The sequence below is a fragment of the Cyprinus carpio genome, chromosome B9, assembly GCF_018340385.1.
Source record: "Cyprinus carpio isolate SPL01 chromosome B9, ASM1834038v1, whole genome shotgun sequence".
NCBI classification, from domain to species: domain Eukaryota; kingdom Metazoa; phylum Chordata; class Actinopteri; order Cypriniformes; family Cyprinidae; genus Cyprinus; species Cyprinus carpio.
In genome coordinates, this window is record NC_056605.1 from 11,457,806 (window position 1) to 11,483,883 (window position 26,078).

Consider the following 26,078-nt stretch of genomic DNA (forward strand, 5'->3'; position numbering starts at 1 on the left):
GCTGAAAAGAGAGTAATGAATAAACATTAAGCAAATAGTGTACAAATATAGGCTATACACAACCTAATTTCCATGTGTTGATACATTTCATGGATGGGTTATTTGAGGCATCGTTGGTTGGAGGTGGAATCCTGGTGTGAATTTCACCTTAGTGATTATTAGACATCCCTGTTCCATCCTGTGTAAAACACAATCTATGCACACAAACCCATCAATGATTTTTATATTTCTGTCTTTTATGCTGTGTTTAACTTTTTTTTTTCTTTTTGATTCTTTGCTAATTTTGGTAGTTTTGTATGTTGGTTCAGGGTTGGCATAATCTGAGTTCTTCAGAGGAGTTGGCATCATCTCTTCTCAGGTGTTTGGTCAAATCATCATAAGAGGCTGGATCCAGACTGAAGCTTGTGTAATTCCTAGTTACCTCGGGAGGCCCATCCTGTGGCAGAAACAGAAAAGCAGAAAAATTGTAATAGCTGCTGTGCAAACCATTTCAAGCAAAGAATGATAATGTGCATTTGATCAGATATAACTGGAGTACAAGGTTATGAGATCCATTATCTGAATGCTTGGCTAAATAGATGTGTCTTTAAATTTAAACAGAGAGCGTGTGTCTGAACGCTGAACGTTATCAGGAAGGCTATTCCAGAGTTTGAGAGCCAAATGCTAAAATATTCTATTTCCTTTTGTGTACTTTGCTGGGTACTACCAAAAGTCCTGAATTTTACGACCTTAGGGAGCAGGATGGATTGTAGCATGATTGTAGCAAGACTGGTTAGGTAGCTGAACCTTAAGCCCGAGACACACTGCACGATTTTCAGATGTCCCAGACGAAAGATTTACATTGTGAAACAATCATGGCGATTTCTGTGATCATGGCTTCTATTCGGTGGTCCTGTGTCGTACAGTGAGAGAGGTTCAGAGACGGCTGTTGTCATGGTCTTGTGACCAAAGATAGCCTACAATCATCTTCTGACAGTGTCAGAAATTCAGCATGATCATCACACAGTGTTTGCTGCTATGACCCATGTTTAAAGATCAGCCAATAAAAATGTGATATGAAATCAACGCGACATGGCGCTAAAACATAAAACTACTTACCTCAAGCCTATATCCCTTCCTCTTTCGCCGCTTCCAATTTTTTTCAGCACACATAAAAACTACTGCCAAAGTGTGATTCATTTGTTTACCACACTAGCGCATGCTGATGACGACGTTTTATTCTTCTATAGAAACATGCGTCGTGTGCGTTCAGGTCATGTCGGACAGATTGTATTTACGAGTTGAACACACATGAACACCACAAGAAAGTAGTTATTACTAGTGGGAAACTCAAAATTTTCTTTAAGTCAGAGTTTCCGAGTTGGGAGCATGTCAGTAAGAAAACATGTCGGATGCAATGGATGCAGCCAAGGACTAGATAAGCAGCATCTGTACTGATGGTATGTTTGTTGAAATTAATTAAAAAAAAATCTATATTTTTTGTAATGTACAAAAAAACTATATGTTACATATACAAAATAATAATAATAATATATAAGAATATATAATGATTCAGTTTACATCAAAACACAAATCACAGCAAAAACAGTGATGCACATTTTTTTTTTTATCATTTTGTAGATTTAAAGTTAAAAAATCGTTGAATTTTGTGTAGAAAAGTTAATCGAAAAGTTAAAAGTTAACATCTTGATCTGACCAAAGTGACTTGAGCTCATAGGTTTAATGTAAGTTTGCTTTAGCCTAATTTATTTTCAAGATCTGAGGTAAAATATCTGTTATTGCTTTCACTATGGCTATAAAGATCACACAAAATAATATTAAAACTCACATTAGACACTTTTAACATTGAATAAATCACATAATCATTGGGTGAGGTTTTATTACCTGAGATTTGTATGGTGTTCCTGCCGCGACGTTGCAGAAAATAAAAAACATTTCTAAAATAAAAATTTTGTGTCGCTTATTGTCACGTGGCTGCACATGTTGCCCAACCCATAAGTCTTTTCATTGGTTGGTGGCAAAGTAAATGACGCCAACGCGTCGTTCTCCATGCAGGATTTCTTTTCTACTTGTCACCGCATACACTGGTGAGTGGATGAGCTATGTGATTTGTTTAATTTGATTAATTGTAATCTTTGATTATAACATTCCTACCTCGTGTAACGTCGTTCACTAAAGCAGTGGTTTCCAACATGGACCCACGCCCATTTTAGCGCGGGAACTTGTATGCTTTTAGCATAAAAGTCAATGAATGGATTTTGCATTAATTAAGGCCTTGAATCATGCAAAAAGTCATTACATGTACTGCAGGCATTTAGAAATTTTTTGTGTGTGTGTATATATTATTATTTTATGGGTAGTGTATGACATGAATTAAAACAAAACATTAAAAGCATTAAATCAGATTTGATGATACCTTCAGAAACCTTGTAATAATCAGTTAATCTTTTATTATGAGTAAAATATAGTTTCCAGCTCCATTTCCTGTTTACCGTGGTGTTGACACCATTACGTCAATAGCGTCTGTCTGCGGACCAATGAAAAGACTTATGGGCGGGGCGACATGTGCAGCCCCGCCCCAGATACAGCCCCGCCCCGCAGGCTGCAGCCAGGGATACTTGTCTGGTTGGGACATGAGGCGTTACAGTTTGAACCCCCCCCCCCCCCCCCCCCCCAAAAAAAAAAAAAAATCCCAGTGTATAAGCCAATAACGTGTCGTTATTATTTTTAGTTTTTGCATTAAAATAATTTATCTTGAAAATAATTTTTCTTAGAATACATTTTAAGACTACTGCTTATTATCTGTCATTGACCCACATGTTGATTATTCCTGTAGTTCTGACATTTGTAGATAGAGCACTTTACTTGTATGTGTGGAAGGATGCTGTTTGTGACCTTCCTGTATATCTCATCAGCCATGCAGTGTCAAAACTTCTATGAGTGTAGATTTATAGGTTTGGAAGCAAAATGAGTTTCATCCTGTCCGTATTTCTAACACTTATATCAGTCACCAGTGCGAAGCAGCTACCGTGACCAAATCAATAGTCGTTTCTTTGGGTTACACGCCAAAAAGCTTTTGTAATCTTTGTTGGATCTATTCGAATTCTTGTACGTAATGCAGAATGTTTTCTGTCCAATACAGATCAATGACTTGTGGAAATACAATGCCACAGAGGACAGATACAATGACCGAAACTGACACGCAACACCGAACCCATTTCATTTTGAAAAACACTCCCAACAGTAACCATTAGCAACACCTACGTACTGTCAGAATTATGACATAGAAGCTATTTTTTCCCTCCACAAATGATGATTGGTATGAACAATGGCATCTCCTGAGGGGGGAGATCACGTTAAAAGAGCATTGTATTGCAAGACTGAACTGAGGAAAGGATAAGCTCTGTCAAACCGATCCTCAACCAATTTCACATTTCACGTCTTTGATCCCCCCGTCAGATGTTTAGGCAATTGAATTTGTGATTAATTGCGTGAGGGTGGCGCTGGGCTAGTAGTGGCATGTTTTCCCAGTCGAGCGGCTCTTCAGAAGCTCCCTGGGTGAAGACTTTTCCTGTCAAACCGCTCATTAAACAAGGAGAATCTACAGCGGTCTCTGCTCCCCTTGGAACGAGAGACAACTGTTTGCTTAAGAAAAATAAAGCAAAGCTTCGGACATGTATGCCAATAATGTTCGGAAGCGTTCTGTTCGCCCGTTGCCATGGTTATGAGGCTTTTCTTGGCAGCCAACGCCAGCAACTTGATGGTAGCGCTTTGCGCCGTTCAACCCAACCCCTCTCCTTCTCCCTCATCCAACAGAAACGTGCAATCCAAATGTCAACCCTGCTGGGCCAGACAGACTGAAATACCTTCTGCCAGTCCACTTAAACAAACTGTACTCTCTGAAAAGCCCTGATTGGATCTCCTGCTGCCATCAATCATCCAATCAGGTGTAGTGCAATCCCCTTCCCACTGAGCTCGTCTGCAACCGAGGTTTTGTCCCTTTTGTCCCCACCGGGCTCATGGAGACCAGGTAAACAGCTATCCCACGGATGCAGGAGCTGAATTTTCCGAGTCTGTCTCGGTCGGATGGGCTGGCTCATTTTGTTTTTCACTGTGGCGTTCCGATTCTATCTAGGCAGGGGTTGGGACTTACCTCTGCTTCAGAAGTGGCTTACAAACCCGGTGATTAGTCCAGACGTCTTCCAGGTCATGAGTGATGGGGAGTAAGAGGATAGAAGTGGAGGATGGCAAGCTTTCCCTCCTAAACCTTTGCTCTATTATCTCAGCACGGCCTGTAATGAGAGCATCCATGCAGAGTGCATTAGTCCTGTGCTTTTACTAATCAAGTAGTGCTGAGTAGGATTATAGCAGATTTAGACACCAGGAGTTGGAAACCAGCTAACTTGTTTAACAAGTACAGCTTGTCCTCTCAAATTATCATCATCCTCTCGACACGCAACACTCGGTTCAGTCCTTTAAGTTATCAAATGATCTGTTTCTTTGGCTGAATCCATAATCCAACTGTCCATAATATACCAGATAGGTATTCACTGAAAAACATGTTTGAAACAGGAATCATGTTGCAGACACTCATGACTGTGTATGAAGGTCAATAATTCACTTAAATAAAAAATAAAAAAATAAACAAACTTACATCCTTTTGTAAATTGTTGAAAATGAAAAAATTATCAAAATATTGACTCAAAATATACATTGCTCAAATGTATTGTTTTCTTTTAAAAAATAGAATATGAATAAAGTATAAAAATGTGGCTAAATAAAATAAAATTAAAAAAAAAAATAGAATTGTGTTCAGTTCAGTCAATCTGTCAAGTCTGTCAGGTCTGAGCAAAATTTATTGCGATTGTAAAAATTATTATTATTATTATTTTTTATTTGGTTTTTGGTATTACAAATGTCTTGGCACCAATAATATAACTCACTCAATTTTATTGTGTTCTGTCAATTGTGTCTATTTTATTGCATTTTGTCAATGCAGGCTTAAAGGTAATATTGCCCACAAACCCTTGCAGTATTATCAGGGTATTTTTATGTTGATGAAAATTAAAGTAATTTCAGGGTAAAAACAGAAGTTATTGAATTTAGTTATATATTCTAAGGCGGTGTGTGTATGGCAAAGTGTTTCAAGGTAGTATGTCCCAACACTAGCATACTACTACAGTACATACGAAGCGTGCTGGATTTAAATATATACTTTACCATATTTACTGTTTATGTGCTTTTATTATGGTATGTGTGTTTAGAAATACATTCAGACTCATTTGGGTCTCATTTACTTCCTATTTAAACATTACCCATTATAAGCCTTGTATACATAGAGTGATGGAGGATATTGATCATTTGTAGTGTCCACTCATTCATCAGTACAATGTGTCTTCACGGACATATCTCTTGAAATCTTATTCAGCGTGACCCAACTGCTCATTTAACACTGGTACTTGTAGCAGACATTCTTTGATTTTCTTCAGCCATACGGCCCATCTTCCTCAAGGTAAAGTGCTTGTTTTTCACAAAACCACAACCACTGCTATTCTAGAGGTTTTTGTGTCTAAGCAGGCCTAATTCATTCTGTTTGTCCCTGGTCTTCATCATGAACCTGGACACACAGGCGCTGTTTTCCATTATCGGCAGGCCGCCAGGCCGGATAAGAGGACAGAATGAAAAGAAGCTTAACAAGACGAGAAGGACTCTTCTCCATCATCACCAATCAGCCACTCTGGAGGAGGATGGGTATTACAGTCTTTTGATGGAAGATGACACATCCTGTATGCCATTGATTTACGTCCATGGATTGTGCTATTTCATTATGGGGCATTTGCAATTTCCTGCGGGCTGAGACCATTACTGTGGCCCTGCATCTCAGCGTGTTGACCATGAGCCATAATGAGAAAAGAGCATGTGAGAGGTGGAGAGGAGCACGGGAGGGAAAAAAAGGGGGTGGAAGGGTGTAGAGAATGTCTACATTTAGCCATTAGACTGTCAAATTTAAATAAGGCAAACTAGAATGTCACAAAAAAAAAAAAAAAAAAACACACAAGCAAGGTGTGAAAAACATCTCTGATTAGATGTAAGGGGATAAAAGCTTGAAAGTAATTTAATCAGCTCTTTGTTCTTCCAAGCAGACGTGACATATTCTTCCTCTCTCCCTCCCATCTCGGCCTCTCTTTCTATTTTCTTCCTAATGTTCCTAAACCCATTATGGGAAGGCCATTCTTTGCAAAAGAAAGGTAAAATGTGCTGTGTTGTGCACTCTCTTTGGTGCTGGCCTTCATGCATTAGAGTACCGCTGTTCCATGTCACTGCATTAGTCGGCTGTCAGCGAGTAAAAACGGAATTGTCCTTTAAAAGCAGCTAGCAGTGGTGTGATGTAGCATGTAGGCTTAATTAAAAGGAGTTTTGTGCCCAGATCCGGCGAAGTTTCATATTTAATGGACCACAGCAAAGATCTAAACCAAATGGTGCTCCTATAGGCCGGGTGCAGCAGCTAAAACACCATTAATTATTTTGTAAAATGGCGCCCTTTCAAAGACAAACATGCACTGCTTTAAACTAAGACTGTGTGCTCCCCGCCGATTTAATAAATCATTGTGAAATGCGTCGGGGTCCGCAAAGCAAAAGAATCAAGAGCATTTTTTCTCATCCTTGGTCTCAGACCATTGATTTTAACAGATCATTACGGAAACCGGAGCCCTTTGTAAGTGATTTTCCAGGATTTTTTTTAGCGTGGGAAATAAAGAATACTGGCATCCAAGTGTAATGCGTTTAAAGTTAAGTAAAAATATTTGTGTATCAATATATCAGACTTGAAAGGAGTGTAATTGAATTGACTAATCAATGCTGCTTTTTTCTTCAGTATATAATTCAGTAACTTGTTCTATTCTGCTCCTGTCTAATAATAAATGTTACAAAATGTGCATAAAAATGTTGTTATGAGTAAAAAATAGTTTAGATAATGGAACACTATTATAGATGAGTTGGTGATTTCATAACCAGCACATTTTTAACCATTGCACAAAAGTGCATTGTATTTCTAAATGTGAATTTTCTATTTAGTTTGCAATGCTGTTTTGCAAAATGTCTAATAATAATACATTTTTTTTAAGTGGCTTTAGCCCGTGGAGTTCTGAGTGTGCAGTGATTGTTCTCTCGAGAGTAATTATACCATAAAAGCCCACAGTGTGTAGCTAGCCTCACCTGCAGAGCTTTCTCCTGAAACGCCAGCTCTCATTCTGGAACCCACGGCCTTGATTTTAACTCTCACCTATTCCCCAACACTCGGACATGCTGCTGTGCACTGCTGCTGGATTTCAACTGCAGGCCTGTTCGCATAAAATGACTTACACTGTGCTAGAAATGATTTGAACAGCTGGAATGAGACATCATGGGGTCTCTTCCCGATCTTCAGTTCATTTGTATTGTTTCCTCTGTTAATGAGGGCGGCTTGTCATTTGGAAATAGCACCGGGTTGAATTGAGCCCTGCCTTCTCATTAGAAAGGAAAAAACTGGCTATAGTTAAAGGTGTAATGCAATTGTTTCTTTCAGTAGTGGCAAGGTGTGGAGACCTTTACAGAATGTGTGTTCAAAATCGATTCTAAATGTGTAGTTTATTTTTAAGCAAAGAAGTAATTTTGTTTCTTCAGCTATCTCATTAAAACATTTTGAATGCTTGCTAAATTCTTTTATGTAGATTTTATTGTTTTTCTCTTGTCTCAGACTTTAAACTATAAAAATTCCTTGTTAAAAATAACAGTCAACTGAACAAAGTCTTGTGTAGAATATAATTTCACTCAAATTGAATTAAATGTGCAATCTTGAAGTAGAAAACTGAAACAGTATTTTCTTGTAAAACACATTCCTTTTAAAACTTTGGGAAATTGTTGTTGTTTTTTTATAGTGCATGAACAATTTTAGAATGCATTATGTGAAAATGAATGACCATTGCAACCGTTTTAATGATTTTATTGTGTGTTATTCCCAATCAACTGGAATTTCTTCCAACTTGTGCAAAACCTGTAAAAATAGTATTTAATTTCATGTACAAGTTACTGAATGGGATAATGAAATTAGTAGGGTTTTTAATTGTTTTTTATTTTTTGTTTAAGTTAATGATTGGAGTTTTGTTTACATAATATATGTGTGTATACTGTGTATATTTATTATGTATATATAAATACACACACATGCATGTATATATTTAAGAAGAATATGTTATGTTTATATATTAAATATATTTATATATATAAATAAAATATAAGAATATAAATATATAAATGTATATACATGTAAATATTTTCTAAATATATAATTTATGTGTGTGTATTTATATATACATAATAAATATACCCTGTACACATACATATATTATGTAAACAAAACTTTTATTTTGGATGTGATTAATCGTGATTAATCATTTGACAGCCCTAGAAATTAGCCTTTGCAAAGAAAAGCAATTTGCCATTTTAGGAATTTTTAAAATTGTAATATTATATTTTATATTAAAAATGATATGATGTAAAGTATATTATTTTTTTTTTTTTAAATAACAGTATTCTCCTATGTATATAAACTGTTAAGACAGTTAAGCTAGTAAAAATAGTGTTAATAAAAGTCAATGGGTTAAAAAGTAGTTGAAGAAGCACCCAGTTATAACTAGTTATGTGCTGAAGTCCCTGGACTTTGGATAATTAAATACTTTTTAATTATGTGTACAGAGTGTATTATTGTGTTATAATATTGCCCAAGGCTACTTTGATTACTGTAGTTTGCATGTAAATGTACTTGCCAGATGAATAACACTATATTTGCATATCATTATTTCACCACTACTGCATATATATTTCTAAACAACATTCACAACAGATGACGATTATATCCATTCACAGTTAATTCTATTGTACATTTCCATAAATATTAAACTGGGACAAAGCTGAAAGGTAAGTTAAAATAGCTCATTAATTTTTGGAGTAATTGTAGGAACAACTGCATTTTTATACAGTTTGTAAAATTCCATAATAAATGTTCGCACCATTCTTTTACTTAGCAGCTCTTTTTAAAAGTGTGTGTGATTCATTACCACATGGCTCTACTGGAGGAGACAAACTCTGACAATTCCACAAGTCGCATTCTCACCACCTTATGCTCGCTGCGTTTTCCCAGCCCTCCTCCAGAATTCACTAACAAACAGGATTTTCACAGGAACCTAAGCATGAATGTTTAATTAGTGGCAGCTGTTGTGCAACGTGTGCATCGCTAACTGGCACATAGCAGCTTCACTTATGGGTCTGATATTCACTTTATGATCACTATTACATGCATGCATGTCTAATTTGTCATACTCTCTTGCTCAGAGGAAATGTTCTGACATTTATATACGTCTCGACACCTAAACAGTTTTAACAAAGCATTTTGGTGTTGTGTACGGTGGAATTTTGCACAACAGAATATGCAGCACACTAACCTTTTAAATTAAAAATACTCAATATAAAATTGTAGGACCTCTAAGGCTGCGTCTGAAAGCGTTTGGTGGTCAGTTTGTGTGTAAATGTATATTTCTGACTCACTTTTTGCACTTCTGATGTTATTTCTAGTGAGAAATCAGTATTATAGTAATTAAATATTTGTTTAGTTAAAACCAAGTCAAGTCTGCTTTATTGTCAATTCTTCCACATGTACAGCATACATACAGAGAACTGAAATTGCGTTACTCTCAGACACTCTGTGCTTACAGATAACACTAACAGTAGAGCATAAAAATACAGATAGATTCAGAAAAACGTGTTTTATTATGTTGTGGATCGTTAAACTGTTTCGCTGTCTCCGAAGACTGTCCGAAATCAGTTTCATGAGGTGCATTCGTGCAAAAAGGCTGCCTGCAAAGTCATTGCCTGATAAGGCAGCAAGTCAGCTGCCTAGGCTTTCGGACGCAGCCTAAATTTTTATCTCACATCTTTGCTAATCTTCTTAGCTGCTTTTGCCATTTTTTTTTTGACTAATCACTTGCAGGAAATGACATCACAATGCAGACTTGCTGATGGCAGATGAATGTGTTCAATTAAACCTGTCTTTTTAGCAATCGCTGCCATCTTTCTTTTAGCTTTCAGACTGAAGTGATCAGAATCGGCCCATGGTGGTTCACACAGAAGGGTCTTTGAGGGGACCATGTGACATTCAGGAGAGCTCAGGCTCCATAATTGAGACTCCCTGAGCCCCTTTCCTGGACCATGGCCGTGATATTGCTCCTCTCCTCAAACAAATCCTACAACTTATAACGGATTATCCGTTGACAGCCAAATTGCCCGAAGGGATTTTGTTTTCCTTATATGACAGGCCAATCTGTTTGGTTGCCAGAACTATCCAAAACCCCCCACCACCATCACAACTTCCCTCCGTCCTTCTTCCTTTTATAATCTGAGAGGGGTTCAAGGCAACAAGAAATCTGTTTCATTTGGTACATCCAGGTCCTGTCTCTCTGAAGAGGTCATATTTTTATGGATACGGCTGGAGCTCTCATATTACAATGTGATGTTACCTTTTCTTTGCCAATTATCTATTCCCACTCCTGTGCCTCTCCCAGGGCTGTGCTGTGATCGCACCACGCCAGGTTCAAGATAGTGTCGTCTCGAAACCATGGAAACCACAGTCAGCTCTGTAAAACCACTGGATAGTCGAGCCAGATCGAAAGATTTTCTATCGAGGAGATAGATTTGTTTAGATTATGCTAGTAGAGTGGGATATATCGAACATGTGTGAGAAAGATGTCACATTAAAATTCATCCGTGTTGGCCGAACGATGCATGAACTGAATTTGGCGTGCTGAATAGGGTTTGAGGAGCTGAACTAAATAACAGTTCACTTCACTTTGGATGATATTAAAGCTGCTTTGAAAGTGTAACTCTTCTGCCCTCCAAAACTCCCTCTCGCTGAACAGATTAGCAGTGTGCTTTATTTTTAACATAGCATTTTGCTCTTTCTTTTATAAAAAAATAAAAATAAAAATGTGGAGCAGATGAGAACAAGGAGTTGAAACTGGCAAGAAGAAGGATCTTGAGAATTGTTTTCTTAGATAAGGGAATCAATAAATGAGAGGTTTGGGGTTGTGGACTCTCATTCAAAGAAATGTATAGTCAAGAAAAATATCCTGCATTTTGTGTTGCTGGTTTATTTGGGCGTTACGTTTGGAGTTGTTGTGAAACTTGTTTGTGTTCTAAATGGTCTTTGTAATTTATTCTGTTGGTAAGTATACAATGCGTTAAATTAATTTATAATTGTAATTATTCATTACCTCGGAGTCAGCATTTTTTATTTATTTGTTGTGTTTTTATTTAATTCGTTTTAAATACTTCACAAAAATAAAAATTAACTGTTTCATAAAAGAAATGTATAGTCAAGAAAAATATCCTGCATTTTGTGTTGCTGGGTTTTTATTTATTTATTTTTTTTTTTTTTTGTACCAAGGGTTACTTCTGGGAAGTATGACCAAAAATCTTCAGTATTTTTTTTTTAGATTCTGCCAGTTTCTCAGTATTTCAAAACATGTTTTCTTTTCATGACTGGACCTTTATATAGTTTTATAGAGGCTTATTTTACTGCCAGGAGTACGTAGAATATAGAATACACTGTGATTTCAAAATGGTGGTAATATAATCAATATATAAAACTAACAATTCAAGTCAGTGAACATGCAAACATGTTTAAACAGCAGTCTTTTTTAAAGTCCATGTAAAGCAATATTTAATGTGTTCTGAGTTTGTGGCACCACAGAAAAATATGTAAATAACCAGCCAGCCAAATTTGAATTATAAAAAAACCCGCAAAGTAAATAAAATAACTTTGAGGGACAGATTTACAGTAAAGGTCAAGTTTAGGCTTAGCTACAACAAGGGTTAGGGGCTTCTACACCATTCTTATTCACCAATCATTTCCCTCTGATTTTAGGGATAAGTCATGGGTAGGGTTTTTGGACAGGATGTTGTTTAAGGATCAAAAAAACATGTTGATCCAGGAACATGTCTTACTTGGCAAAATCACGAATGCACAGACATGTTGCCTATGCAGAGCAATCCCAATTGCTTACTTGTGAGATTCTGTGCTGCTTATTAGTAAATAGTTTCCTGTGAAGGCAGTAGACAGCAAGGCAATGCACTAGGATTTGGAACAGAGCCCTAGTGTGTTTATGAAATTATCTGTTATGTAATGCATAAAATGCACTTGACATTCATTTGAAGCTACAGAGTGAAGACATTGGCTTTTCCACAGCCCTAGAGTCCACTTTATGTCTGCAATGTTATGAAAGCGTTTGATTTTCAGTTTCTACAGTAAAAGGTCAAAACTGGCCTGAATGCCAAGTCAAAGTGATTTTCTCCAACTGTGAAGTCTTATGACCCTTTTGACCAGGTCAGCTGCAAAATTGAATTGAACTGCAGCACCACATTCACTGCCTGCACAGTTACAGCTCTCTTTGCCATGGTGGCATATTTTATGCTCTTCCAGCAGTTTATCTAAATGTTTCAAAAAAAGAGATGTCTCTGCTGAAAAAGTTCCTTTTTTAGAGTTTGAGTGATTTTCTTCCTTCTCACATTCTGTTTTTTATACTGATACTCAAAGGAGGGTACAGTGACTTCATAATCTGGATTCTTAGGCACAGTGATGAGAACAAGGGTGGGAATTTAAGGCTTAGGAAATGCAGATTGATAACAGGCAGACTCTGCTAAAGCTCAGTGGAATAGGTAAACACTGTATTCAATGCGCAAGGGGATTATGAACTTCAGCTCTGGATTTTAAATATATTTCATATATGCTGTAATGTTTATTCATGCGGCTTGGAAAGATATCAAACTTGATCTTTGGAAATTGTCCCAGGAGGGCCTGGAGAAGTCAAATAGAAAAAAGAGATTTTGCTGATTGTATGTAACCACTGGAGTTCAAGTGAAAAATCTTGATCTTAAATTTATTCAAGAGGCCTTAGCATTCAATCCAGCAAGTGTTTTAAGTGTGCATATATAAAAATACCATGCACACATGACTCAATGAATGGATGCTGTCATATAGATTTAAAATGCTAAATAAAGGTGGAGCAATTGCAATCACTTACTTTCAATTAGCTTTATACACCACCAGCTCTTTTTTTAAAGGTTTCAATGAGGATTACACAGTGATCTGTTTTCCTTTTAACCCTTTGTGTTCATTCACACGTCTCATGACTGTAACATTTCTGATGGAAGTGTCACTAGATTTTCATGTGGAGATTTCATGAATCCTCCTAAAGAATCAAATCCTCTCAGATCCATGTGTGGGTGACTAATTAAGATCATGGGAAAACGGAGGGAAATATATATATATAAAGCCCCATCTCATATTTAATTAAGTGAAAACACTGCATGGCTCTCTCTTCTCGCTGCACCTGAACATCACAACACCAATCATATGAGATCTGTGTGCATGTCATGCATGCAAATGACAGATTTTTTGAGTTACTTCATGAATATAAAAGTCAAAAATATTGTGTATGCATATGTGTTATGTGCTCCTGTATTGGTTCTCTTAGGTCTGGTAGCTGGCTGTTTTGTTTTGCATGATGTTTACTCGGTAACCTTAAGAGGGCGCTGTTTACCATAGAGATGAGCTCTATGTAGGCCCAAAAGCCAAAATATTGTCTATATGGTGAATGATGTGATGAATATTTTGTTGTTTAAAGATACATTTAAATGCAGTCCGTACCGACAGTCTTGGATTTCTGTTCATCTATGAGGAACGTGTTTTCTTTTTTTGAATTAAAATGCATTTAGCCATTTTGTGGTTTAAATAAAAATGTTTAGATTATATGATTAGAAAATAATTAGATTAAATGTTTAGAAATGTTCGTAACTGTCCAGAAGATGTAATAAAGAAAACCTTATTAAGAGGCTAAATTTCTTAAAATAAAGAAATAAATAATTGTGCATAATTAAAAATAAATTGCAGTTTAGTTTTATGAGTGTCTCTAGTTTAGTAGTTTTCAAATATTGATATTTGAAAAACCTAAAAAGTAAAAAATTAAGTCACTATTTTACAAGTATATGTGTGTGTTTATTAAATATATTATTTATCTAGTTTAGTAGTTTTCAAATATTGATATTTGAAAAACCTAATATATTATTTTTAAAATAATTATAATATATATATATATATATACATACATACAGCTCGAATTAAGGGGGGATGCGGGGGTGGCTTTTAGCCGCGTTTCCACCGAAATGACCCGGAACAATTGTACCAGGAACATTTTTGCCCCCAGACCTGTTGCTTTCTGCGTTTTCACCGCAGTCAGGTCCTGCATCTCAATGTGCCTACCTATACTACACCCTTAAAGTATGTACTCTTTTGGTGAAGAAAAAGTACACACTTTTGATTGTGTAGTAGAAGAGTAGGCAAGCTTTGGGACATACTATCACGTCACACAATTGCGTCTTTAACAGACCACTCTGTCGCATAATCACACGCATCCTGTCACTGTAAACTGGCCTGTCAATCATCTCGTCACAGTTAACTTCCTCCACATTTTATTTAACTTCCTACCATATTGGAGAGAAAATAAGTAGCTTGTTGATCTGCCAGTTGAGTGTGCATTGATCCACACTTCAAAAATCGACCTGAAATAGTAGACCATCCGGAACCTTTTGGCATACTCTTTTCAACATAATGTGCTTTGAGACACACTTATTCTAATCTCACATACTATTTAGGATGGATAGTATGAACACTGAGACACAGGGTAAGTATTATAGTTCCTGGGGAAATAGTTCCTGGTACAATTGTTCCGGGTAATTTTGGTGGAAACGCGGCAAGTGTTACCTTGCGAGCAGGGATTTTCTTAGGGGCATTTTTTTTTTACCCAGAACTTTATTTAGATCCTGGTTCCTGCGGTGGAAACACACCGAGTACCAGCCCAAAGTCCCTAGTTCCTGGGTAAAGTTCCAGTGGTGGAAACATGGCTAAAAATGACAAAAAGCATCCCCTCAGTAAAACCACCATGCATCGACCTTGCAAAAACCAAACAAAAACACGTCTTGAGTGTCCAAAACCATTCACTGCGTGATGAAGCCTATTAGAATACAGGTAAAATAACCTTATAATTCAATCAATTAAAGAAAAAAAAAAGAGTTTTATGTTTTTATTTTCATTGCACAAGCAATGCACTTTTCTGAATATCAGTACACACGCGAGCACAGATGTGCTATTAATATATACAACAATGCATAGCAACACAGTGTTTCGTTCAATAAATGAATCAGTTTTTGAAGGAATCGAGTGAGCCAGCGATTCAGCGCTGCTTTTTTCCCCCACATACGCACGACCGGAAAGAGCAGAAGCGGTCGGCTGTGACAAAACAAAAGCTCCGCTGCTTTTAAGCCGGATGTCACGCTCATCCAGCGGCCTCGTTTCGCTTCGACGGCTTTCAGCCTCACCCTGCTTCTTCTACTATAATTCATTCTTATAAATCATTAGCTCATCCATGAATATGATTTCTGCCCGAGTCCCATCAGATTGCATCGGCTGTGGAGATGAAAACAACAACTCCCACGATTCCACACTCAATCACGGCGTCATCAAACTACGCTACCTGGTATTTGTTTATTTTGAATACTTGCTCTCAAAAAGATTGATTAGTGAAATGAAAGAATGATTTAATAAAAAATCTAAATGCATGATTTGTAGATAACATTTAATAGTTTACACCTTGCATAAATGTTTGTAATTAGATTTTAAAAGGCAACATTACATTCTTAAGGTTTCTATGATTACATTTCTTTTTAGGAGCACTTGTGCTCCTACTTTAAAAAAAAAAAAAAATGTTGTTGGAACTTCTTATGATTGATGAGGATGTTTTTTTACTTATTGGTTTAATAAATATTGAAATAAAATAATTTTAGGAATAAGTAATAATTAGTTAATAATTTTTGCTGAAATCAGCATCAACAATTCATCTTTGCACGGCACAGAAGAGCACAAATGTGGCATTACAGACTTTTTGACAAGACTCAGAGGTGGCATTAATGCCTTTCATAATAACATTGTTATAAAAAATTACTGTTTTAAATATATAGTTTTGAATATAGAAGTATTAAACGATTTAAATGAAATTTATCATATTAAACTGAAACCACCTGTAGGTGGCAGCAAAACACTCTTTGTCTCAGTCTTTGTCACTGAATCATTCATTCAGTCGATTCGTTGAAACTGCTGATTCATTTAGGAACAAAGCAAATGACTCTCTTTTTGAATAGGTCATAGAATCATTGACTCACTAGATTTGTTCAAAAACGCAGATTCATACATAAAGGAAACAGCCGTGTTTTCTTGGAGCAGATCAGCTGTGACTCTGTTTGGAGCTATTTTCGTTGACGAAATAGAGCACAATCAGTCAACAGTGTTCATACTGCTGGACATTTTTAGAGTCATTATATCAGATTTTCTTTTTTATATTATAACATTTTCCACAAATGTTATTATCGCTGCTCAATCTGTATATTGTTTTGCTCTTGACTTTCATTGAGTTTCCTGTTGAATTTCATTTGACATTTGAAGCATGTTAGCATTCTCGAACTGTTGACCTGTGAATGACATGATGGAAAATAATAATAAAACAAACATAATACAGCAAATGTGAAAACAAACACTGAAGAGATATTGTTACATCCAATATAACCATAGCAACTCTGGACTCATATCAATGTGTAAACAGATACAGTGGAGGTGTTTTTTATTGAGTTGAACTGTGGTTGATAGCTATCGGACCCACAAAGTCATCAAACCGATATATTGGTCCTGACCAGATTGCTTGATTACATGCGCGTCAGAGCAGGTCCAGACATGTTGAGTCCGCAGGTCACCAGCACGCAGGTCAATATTCACAGAGGAAGACATTGAGATCTTTCAGAACTGTGCAGGCCATAAATCATAGTTCATGTGGATCAGCAACCACCGATATGAAGAGATTTGTAATAGAAACCCTAAAGAGAAGCAGAAAAGAAAGGAGATATTTTCAGATGTGAATAATCAAATGTATGACATTGAGGCTGTGACATATATCAAAACAATCAGAATAGGCCTTTATTCTGAGTATCTTTCAGATTTGAAGTCTCATTCCTCATTTAATAACTTTTTTGCAAATGGCAAAACACATTTCCATCCGTCATTAAGGGAATGCTTTTCCTTTCAATAGATCAGGTTCAAGTGGAATGTCAGGATGGTCTGGGATTTCAATTAATAAATTTGCATAACTTAATCGAGTCTGTTTGGTCTATAGAGTAATGTTACAGCTGGGACAATAATTTTAAGATGGATCAAGATGATGGTGACCTCTTCAAGAGGGTTGGGGGGAGAAATATAGAGAGATGGGGGTGGGGGGCAAGAAAGATTTGTGTGATTCAATGACTTTCATTTTTTTCTGGTCCACATGTGCCTCTCTGTAAACAGAAAAGTGAATTGCCTCATGCATGAGAATGTCTGATGTGTTTCTGGAGTGCAAGTGAGGTGACCTCAGAAGTTATTGTTTCATTTTGAGCCCACAAATTAACTCTTTATATATATATATATATATATATATGTATATATATATATATATATATATATATTATAATATATATATATATATATATATATATACTGTTTTGTTTTTGTTTTCACTAGATCAATTGAACCAAAGATCCATTTGCACCTGGCTTTCTCAGCCCAATGGACACGAGGGACCTTCAGGAGAATAATAGGTCAGCATTTTTCATTCACCAGATTATAAAGCTCTCCAAGCTACCTTTATTTTGTTATTCTTTTATATCCTTATGTGTATTGCAGTCTGCTTTGAGAAAATCACAATAATAATAATGAAAACATTTACTGTGTGTCTTTCTTTTATTGTGGGTTTACGTGTTTGTGTCTGGTTGTTTCGGGGGACTGGGGACATTGCTAGTGCGGTGGTCAATATATCACTAAATTTCCATTCTCATTTTCTATACATTAAAAATGGCAGACAGTTTTTATATGACATTTGGCTGTGTATGTGTTTTTACCATGATAAACAAAGGTAAGATTTTAAAGTCTCACCAAGGCATTTATTTAAAAAAAAAAAAAAAAAGAAGAAACCAGTGATTATTTCTCTGATGCAAAGCTGAGTTATCAGCAGTTCTATCATGACAACTCCCTGAAGATTTTAGCAATATAATGGATAAGACAGTATTAATGTATTTGGTATTGACTGAATCTGCTATGCTGCTGCTGTTGGTTATTGTTGTTGTTGTAGATTTTTGCTGCTGCTGCAAAACAAGTAAAGGAACTTGCTACTGCCAGTGCCAATACATATGCTGATACACTGCAGTGAATGTTTAAGACATACTGCTGCTTCACAAACAGCATATATAATAACTAATAGCAGATCTATACAGGTGGAGCTGGGGAAGGTGGAGGGTTTCAAAGGGAACACTGAAAGCATGCTGCAAAATGCTGCAAAGTGAATGCTTACAAGCCATTTATATGTAAAGCAGTAAGCTCATTGGCTGTGTATGCAACATGAACCAATCAGCTTGTGCCAAGTAGTTTAACACTGTGAATACAATACAATACAATAATACACCTTTATTGTCAACCATGGTTGAAATTTGTCTTTGACCACACCAGCAAAAACCAAACACACTTACAAACACGTACTACAAAACACATAAATACTAAATCACATACCTTTTTGATTAATATATCCGACTACAGAAGGTACAAAAGATCTTTTATAAATATTAGTCTTTGCTCTAGGCATTAAAAATCACCTCCCAGAGGGCAATAAAACAAACTGATCACGCAGAGGATGAGTTGGGTCTTTTAATATACTCTCCGCTTTCCCAACACATCTTGAGGTGTAAACTTCACCTTACTTTGTGGTCTGCCAATAATTTTACTAGCTGTATTAGTGACTCTTGCCAGATTATTTTTCTGCTTACAATTTAGATGCCCATACCATGAAGTTAAATTATAGGTCAGCACACTCTCCACCAACGATTTGTAGGCAATCTCCAATATGTTTTGATTTACTCCAAACCTACGGATTATCCGTATTAGAAATAGACGTTGCATGCATTTTTAAGAATATTATTAGTGTTATCCACAAAACTCAATTTACTGTCTATATATGTGCCAAGATATTTAAAATGATCAACAATCTCAACCGGGTGACCCTCTATCATTACCGGCACAACTGCAACATCTTGCCTAGTACGACTGATAACTAATTCCTTGGTTTTCTTTATATTTAATACCAGTGCACTATTATTGCACCAGCCCAGGAGTTCCTCAACATAATTCATATATAATAATAAAATATAAAATATTTTATATGCTTTTTTTAAACAAGCATGTGCAATATCTAGTAAATTAGCCATTATTTCAACACTGATGGCTGTTTTGCATTCACAGTAAAAAGGAGGCCAGTCTGAGGACAGATTCACCCAGAGACGGGCACCAAAAAATGGCAATTGTCCCAATGTTGGAAATGGTCAAGAGGGTTTGCAATTGCAGGACTGAACAGAAAAACAGCACTGCTCTGTCTGAAATGAAAATTCTTACCTTGTTTTACATGCACCAAAGTTAAAATAATATTCATGAGCTCATATAAAGATGAGTACAAAATTTTTTTACACTGTTTCCCTACTCTTGACATGGTGGCAGCCTGCTTAATATGACTCACTGCCATGGTTCCACACCACTAAATCAAGAAGAAGATGATTTAACCATTTTCTTTTCCTATTATGATACACCTAATTAATTTCATAAAGGCCCCCTTTGCCGATAGACTTAATTACTGCCTATTTTCTACACCTTCAGCGACAGGCGGAAATGCACACAAAAAATTCGGTCTTATGTGACAAGGTGCTAATTTGGTCTATTAGGCACAGGTGCAAGCGTACGTGTTCCTGCAACTCTCCTGGTGAATATAACTCCTCGTTAACACTCAGGCACTGTGTTTCAGAGTTTGAGAAACCAAATATATTCACACGTGTCTATTTTAGTTGATGAAAATTCAAGAGAAAGAGGAAAGTCAATAGCATTATGGAACATTTAAGACTCTGGAAAAATTACGAAAGACCTCGCATCTGCATTGGCCTATGATGTCAGGTGCAAGACAAGGGTGGAAAATAATATTGTCACACTAAATGCTATAATGGAAAAAAGATCGAGGACAAGTGCATTCTAGTGCCTTTCAGCTTGAATGAGCAGATATAAAATGACAGAGGTAGAGTGATGTCTGTGAGACATATTATTTACAGTGTTGCATCAGACTCCTGGTGCATTAGATATGAAGCTGTTTCTTCATGCTCTTTAATCCTTTCAGTAATGCTAGATTTAGCTTACATTGCATTATAGCTCTGTGTCACAAACATTTTTCTCCTTCACTGTCCTTTGTTTCAGCGGTGTGTCAGTACACACAGCCATATGGCATTCATTATTTGGAATGATACAGCTTGCCAGCATTTACTGGAGAAATATTCCCGTATTCGTCTATTCCACATGTGGTTAAGATAGAAAGGAAGGGTGCAGCTGTTTCTCAGTTAACTTTTCGTATGATATTCAGCATTGCCAAATTCTTAACGTTAACTTTTAGTTCACTCTTAATGGAAGCCAGACAACATGTAAGTGGTTAACGACATCCTGTCTTCTAAATGACTGCGGATTTGATTCCTTTCAGACGTGATCTGAATGATGCATCTGCTTGCTTTAATGCTGGCTCTAACTGAGAGTATTTCTTCAACATTTCTTTACAAAATACCTATATAAGCAACTGCATTTCGCTCTCGCATTCTGTCTTCATGAGTAAGTGAGATTATTTTGTATTTACCTTGACAGGCTATAGAGGAGAGCGAAAAGAATGGTGGCAATCTGTGCTCTGCATCCTTCTAAAGCTGATTATCTATTGAATTTGTTATTGAATAAGTCCATTTTGTCTCACAGTGCCAGCACATGGAGGCATGATGGGTTGAAATCTATGAGCAAGCAAGTGGCAACATTGATTTCTGTGTGAGATATGTTTGGTGGTTTTAAGTAGAAAGTCTAAAGGGGATCAATTCACACAAAACCAAAGTTCGCTAACATACTACTATTGCTGAAGTATACTGTTTTATAGGATATACACTGCCTATGCTACATTCTCATAAAAAAGTTAAAAAATTTGTCACTGGTATGGTACCTTTTCGAAACATACTAAAATGTACCTTTTAGGTACTAGTATGTACACTTCAGGTATTAATATGTACTAATATGCACTCTTTAGTAGTAAATAAGGTACAAAAGTATACCTTTTCAAAGGTAATGCTCCAGTGACAGCTTTTGTACCATTTCTTCTGAAGAGTTTATTATGAATTAAGTCTTAATTCAGTACACTACAGAATCACTTTGAGATATGTTGTAACCATTAATGTTGCTTACATTTTTACATAATAGTAGGCTATATCATAGGTTGTGAAATAAAACATTTCTTGTGCTTTTTTTAGTCAGCTTACCCTGCAACATGTCCTTGCGGGGGCCCATGCTGGCTTTTTGCGGGCACAGTGGGCAAGAACCCACACCAAACCTAAAAAGGCCCAGCGCGGGCTTGCCCAGGTGAGGCCCACAGCTTTGGGTATAAATATGGATTTAAATGTCTTTTCGATATGAGACCATAGTCTGGACCATTTGACTGCTCCTGGTTAGGAAAAGTCTGGTATTTGAGAGCTGTGGTGTATTTTCATTACAAGAGGTTGGATTATACATTTGCTATCAGCCAACTTCAGCTGTGGACAGTGTTTGGACATTGATGTACTAGATAACACTTTCGCACATATCTTTCACATGACAAAATCCTACAGGTTTACATTGCTTTGTTTGCTTTCCTTTTTTTTCCACGACTTTTGTGTATTTACATTTTTGGCTATATGTAGCTGTATTAACCTGAATTTAATGTTTTCTATTTTGTATTTAATTAATCCATTAATTTTGAACTTTGACTACTGTACATTTTTGCCAATATATGCATTAGTTATGTGGTTACTGCATCCATTTCATAACTGTATAATAACTGTTTTCCCAAAGACTTAAGTTATAGTAGCTGAAAAGTATTTAAAGTGAAACAGATGTGTTGTTGTAGATCAGGGGTGCCCAACACTGTTCCTGGAGATCTACCTTCCTGAAGAGTTCAGCTCCAACCAACTCAAACACAACTGAACCAACTAATTAGGATCTGAAGGAGCACTTGATGATTACAGACAGGTGTGTTTGATCAGGGTTGGAACTGAACTCTGTAGATCTCCAGGAGGACCAAGGTTGGGCATCGCTGTTGTAGATAAACGGTGCATTCCAAACGCGATATATCACTCTCCGAAGGGCACTTCGGAGTGAAAACAATCATGGCCGCCATATTGAAGGGTTGTTCCAAACCTAAGTGCTCAAAACTGGCCACTTCAAAGGGCCCTTCGGAATGGAGGATTTCCAAGGGTACAACTGATGGACACTTCGGGCTCCCATGATCCTTTGTGCAGATTCTTTGCATGATGACAGCCCCCCATGTGGGCAAGTGATTATGACGCAGAATGGCACTTCAAGAAACAGTTGTTTGGTCCCCTAAACCCTTCAACCCTTCGAAGCTCTCACTCCAGAGGGTAAATGCTTTGAAGGGATTTGGGCATAGGGATGAGCCCTTCCGAATGGAATGCAGGTTAATGGAGTGGGGTCTGTGTGGGCCTAGTGAGGGCTTCCTAGGGGCTAAGTGATGGCTGCCTGTGCAGGGCCATGGCTAAGGGGCCAACCTTTTGCCAATGAGCAAAATCTCAGTGGCCCTGTGATGGCACCCCACTGGGGGCCCTTAGGCTAGCCCTAAGTGGGTCAGAGCAGACTTGTTTGCAGGGTAGGTTTTGCAAGCTAGCTTAGCACAATGCTAGTCAATTAGCCTTATAGTATAACTTATATCCTAAACAAATGTTCATTTTTTAAATGTTTTGAGCATTTTCACATAACTAATTCAAATTGCCAAAATTTAAGACAGTTTTACACCAAACTGTATAGAGCTGCTAAATATAAACATTTTTGTCATGTGGCAAAATGTAACATACTACTGTTTGACACATTTTTGCACACACACTCTAAAAAAAAAAGTTTCCAAACAGTGGTTTTCAAAGTGATTCCATACAAGAACCATTGTAGGTTCCCCAAAGAACATTTCAGTCAACAATTCTTAAAATATTTTTTTTTCCACTATAAAGAACCTTTTGTGTAATGGACAGTTTAACCATGGCATAGATTATTCAATTTAGATGATTTCATGATTTTTCTTAGATGCCAATAAAGAAGCTTTATTTTTCTATTATTTCAAAGTAGTATGCAGTAAGCATTACATACTGCACAGCGTTCAGAAAGTAGCATGCTAGAATTCCATTCCGAACGCAGTCAATAATAAAACAAAAACAACCTGTCTTGACATAGTCAGCCCTCCTTCTTTGTTGTGTCCCCCCCACCCCCCACCATGTGGTTAATTAAGCCATTTTCTGTTGAACAGGCAAACCCAGGGAAAGATGGATGCTGGTACTGTTAAAACGCCACATAACTGGAAATTAAAGGGGAAAATCTAATGTTTCAGTGGGAAGTCTTCAGTGACGATGACCCCCCGTTGTGACTCCACGGTTTGGACATGTTGTACAGACACATCGATTTGTTCTCGCCATCTCTGCCGAACAGTGGGAGTGCATTTACACTAGGCCGTGCGTGCAGCACACTGAGTGTGGATCTGCAGGGGTCAGGTCTAGACAAGCAGCCATGCAGACCTACCATACAATCACACCTTCCATTAGAGATGTGCAAGCTCGACACGCATAACCTGTAACCTCCATTTTATGGGTATTTGTTATTGTTTTGTTTGAGATGCTGTGCTTTAAATTTGAGATTGTATTTGCTTATCACTTGACACTTATCTCATGTTTTTTGTTAAGGAAGGTTTGTAAGTCATTTGATTGGCATGTTTATTCAGCAGTATAGACAGATGACTGCTTATACTGTAAAATGATAGCAGTATTGCACATCCAGGAAATATAAACACATTGCTTGCCAATGTCAAATATACACTGGTAATTTGCATACAAATAGGAGGTCAGATTTGCATATCAGGTCTAAAAGCAGCCTATTATGCCATTCAGTCGATGGGAAATGTCTCTGAATGAAATTACCCTTTCGTTGACTTCTGATACTAATAAAAATAACTGCTTTTGAATTATATATATCTGTTTGACATCATTCACGTACTTAACCTCATACTACATTCTACATGACATGCCATGTGCAAATATTATTTTTTAGTAATTGCTTTGTGTATAAGCTATAAATACTCTCTGAATAATCTCTCTGACTCAGAGGTGAGGAGCAGTGTGTGCTTTGAATATACAGTGAGAATATATTTGGTAAACAAATTAGCTTGATAATAGAAGTATTATCAGATGGACCATACATAAGAGAACAGGCATACAGATATTATTGTTCATTAAAATTCAGTGAAAAGAAGAAAGAATCCCATTTGATTCATGCACTCCCCCACTATACTGCATATATGCTGTTTTTAATACAAATTTTATATATAAAATCTTGTATACACACACATGCTGTTTTTTTCTGTTTTATTTTATTTTTTAAAATGTTGTTTATATTCTGTTCCCTAACCTTAACATGAGTTTTTACAATCAACCAATCAATCAATCAGTCAATCAAAGAGAATTTAGTATGACGATTAAATGTTTTTCTCATGAGAGCTGAAATTTTGTCCCCACAAACACAAATTAAAATTTTAAGGTTTTATATCCTTTTAAAGAGCATGAAGACATTTGGTCCCCACAATGAGTGTAAAGGAATTGTTCACTGGATAGTAAAATCTCGGTCATTATTTACAAATCTGTATGATATTTTTCACTGGAACACACAATACAATTTATAGAAGCTCTTTTCCATACAATAACAGTTCAAATAAATGAAAAAATAAATAAATGCTACATCTAAGCAGTTTATATGTATGCAAAACAGCTGCATAAATATTCTTTTAAAATTAAATTTTGTTTTTTATATATATAATATGTTTATTTTTTTTTTTTTTAAGAAATATATAACATCGAAAAATCATGGTTTGGAATGACATGAGGGTATGTAAATAATGACAAAATTTTAAGTAAACGATTTCTAAAAGACAGCAATTAACCCCAAGATTCTCTGTGTGAACTGTCTTGTAATCAAATGTCTTTTTTTGATATGCATAAAACATGCTGCTTTCTCTAAGTATCTAACTATAATCCTGTAATCCTAAATAGCAATGCCCTAACACTAACCTTAACTTTAATGTATTCCTCATTGAGTCTCAGCATTAAGAGAGCAGAGGAAAGGGCTGTTTTGTGGTTTTGTTAACACAGAATAAGTTGATGTGTGACTGTTGTAAAGAAATGAGTGATGGTTGGAGGAAGAAACAGAATGAACATTTTCAACCATCTTTCTCCTGCAAATAAATGAGGGCTGTGTTTGTAATGGAATCACATTGGAATGGAAATTGTTTTTGTAGAATACCATTATCTTGGGATCTTGGCTTGTTTTGCATCTAAAAATAAAATGTGCTGATGGTGTAATCATGTGCAAAGCTGATAGTATAATTCCCCTAAAGAATGAAGAATCTCTGCAGTAAACACAGCCTGCTCAATTAATTGATTTGCACAATTAAAACATGTAGCCCAGCTATTCTTGCACCGTGGATTGTAATAACCAACTCTTGCGTAACATCAAGGTTCAATAAAATATTGTAAGCTCCAGGTGCAACCGCCCCGGGTGTCTAACAATTATCATTGATTCTTCTTTCATGAAATCTATTTCTCAAGCTAATATTATGTCTGCATTGCAAATTATTATTTCATTGGACATGTTTTAATTATTCAACACCAACCTCAAAGTTTTCTGCATTCACTTCGGGGTCTCATTAGCAATTGAAAGTTTTTCAAGTGAAAGTTTTATTTCATGACCCAGAATACAGATTTTATACTACTGTGTT

The 26,078-nt window shown here is 36.5% G+C and overlaps 1 long non-coding RNA gene across 1 annotated transcript in view; it reads left to right on the forward strand.

Moving 5' to 3' along the window:
* The window catches only part of LOC122138457, a 48,566-nt gene that overhangs the window by 20,878 nt on the left and 1,610 nt on the right, over nucleotides 1-26,078 (forward strand). The window contains exon 3 of the long non-coding RNA XR_006155576.1: nucleotides 17,690-17,766. This is a non-coding gene — a long non-coding RNA (uncharacterized LOC122138457). The remainder of the gene's footprint in view (nucleotides 1-17,689; nucleotides 17,767-26,078) is intronic.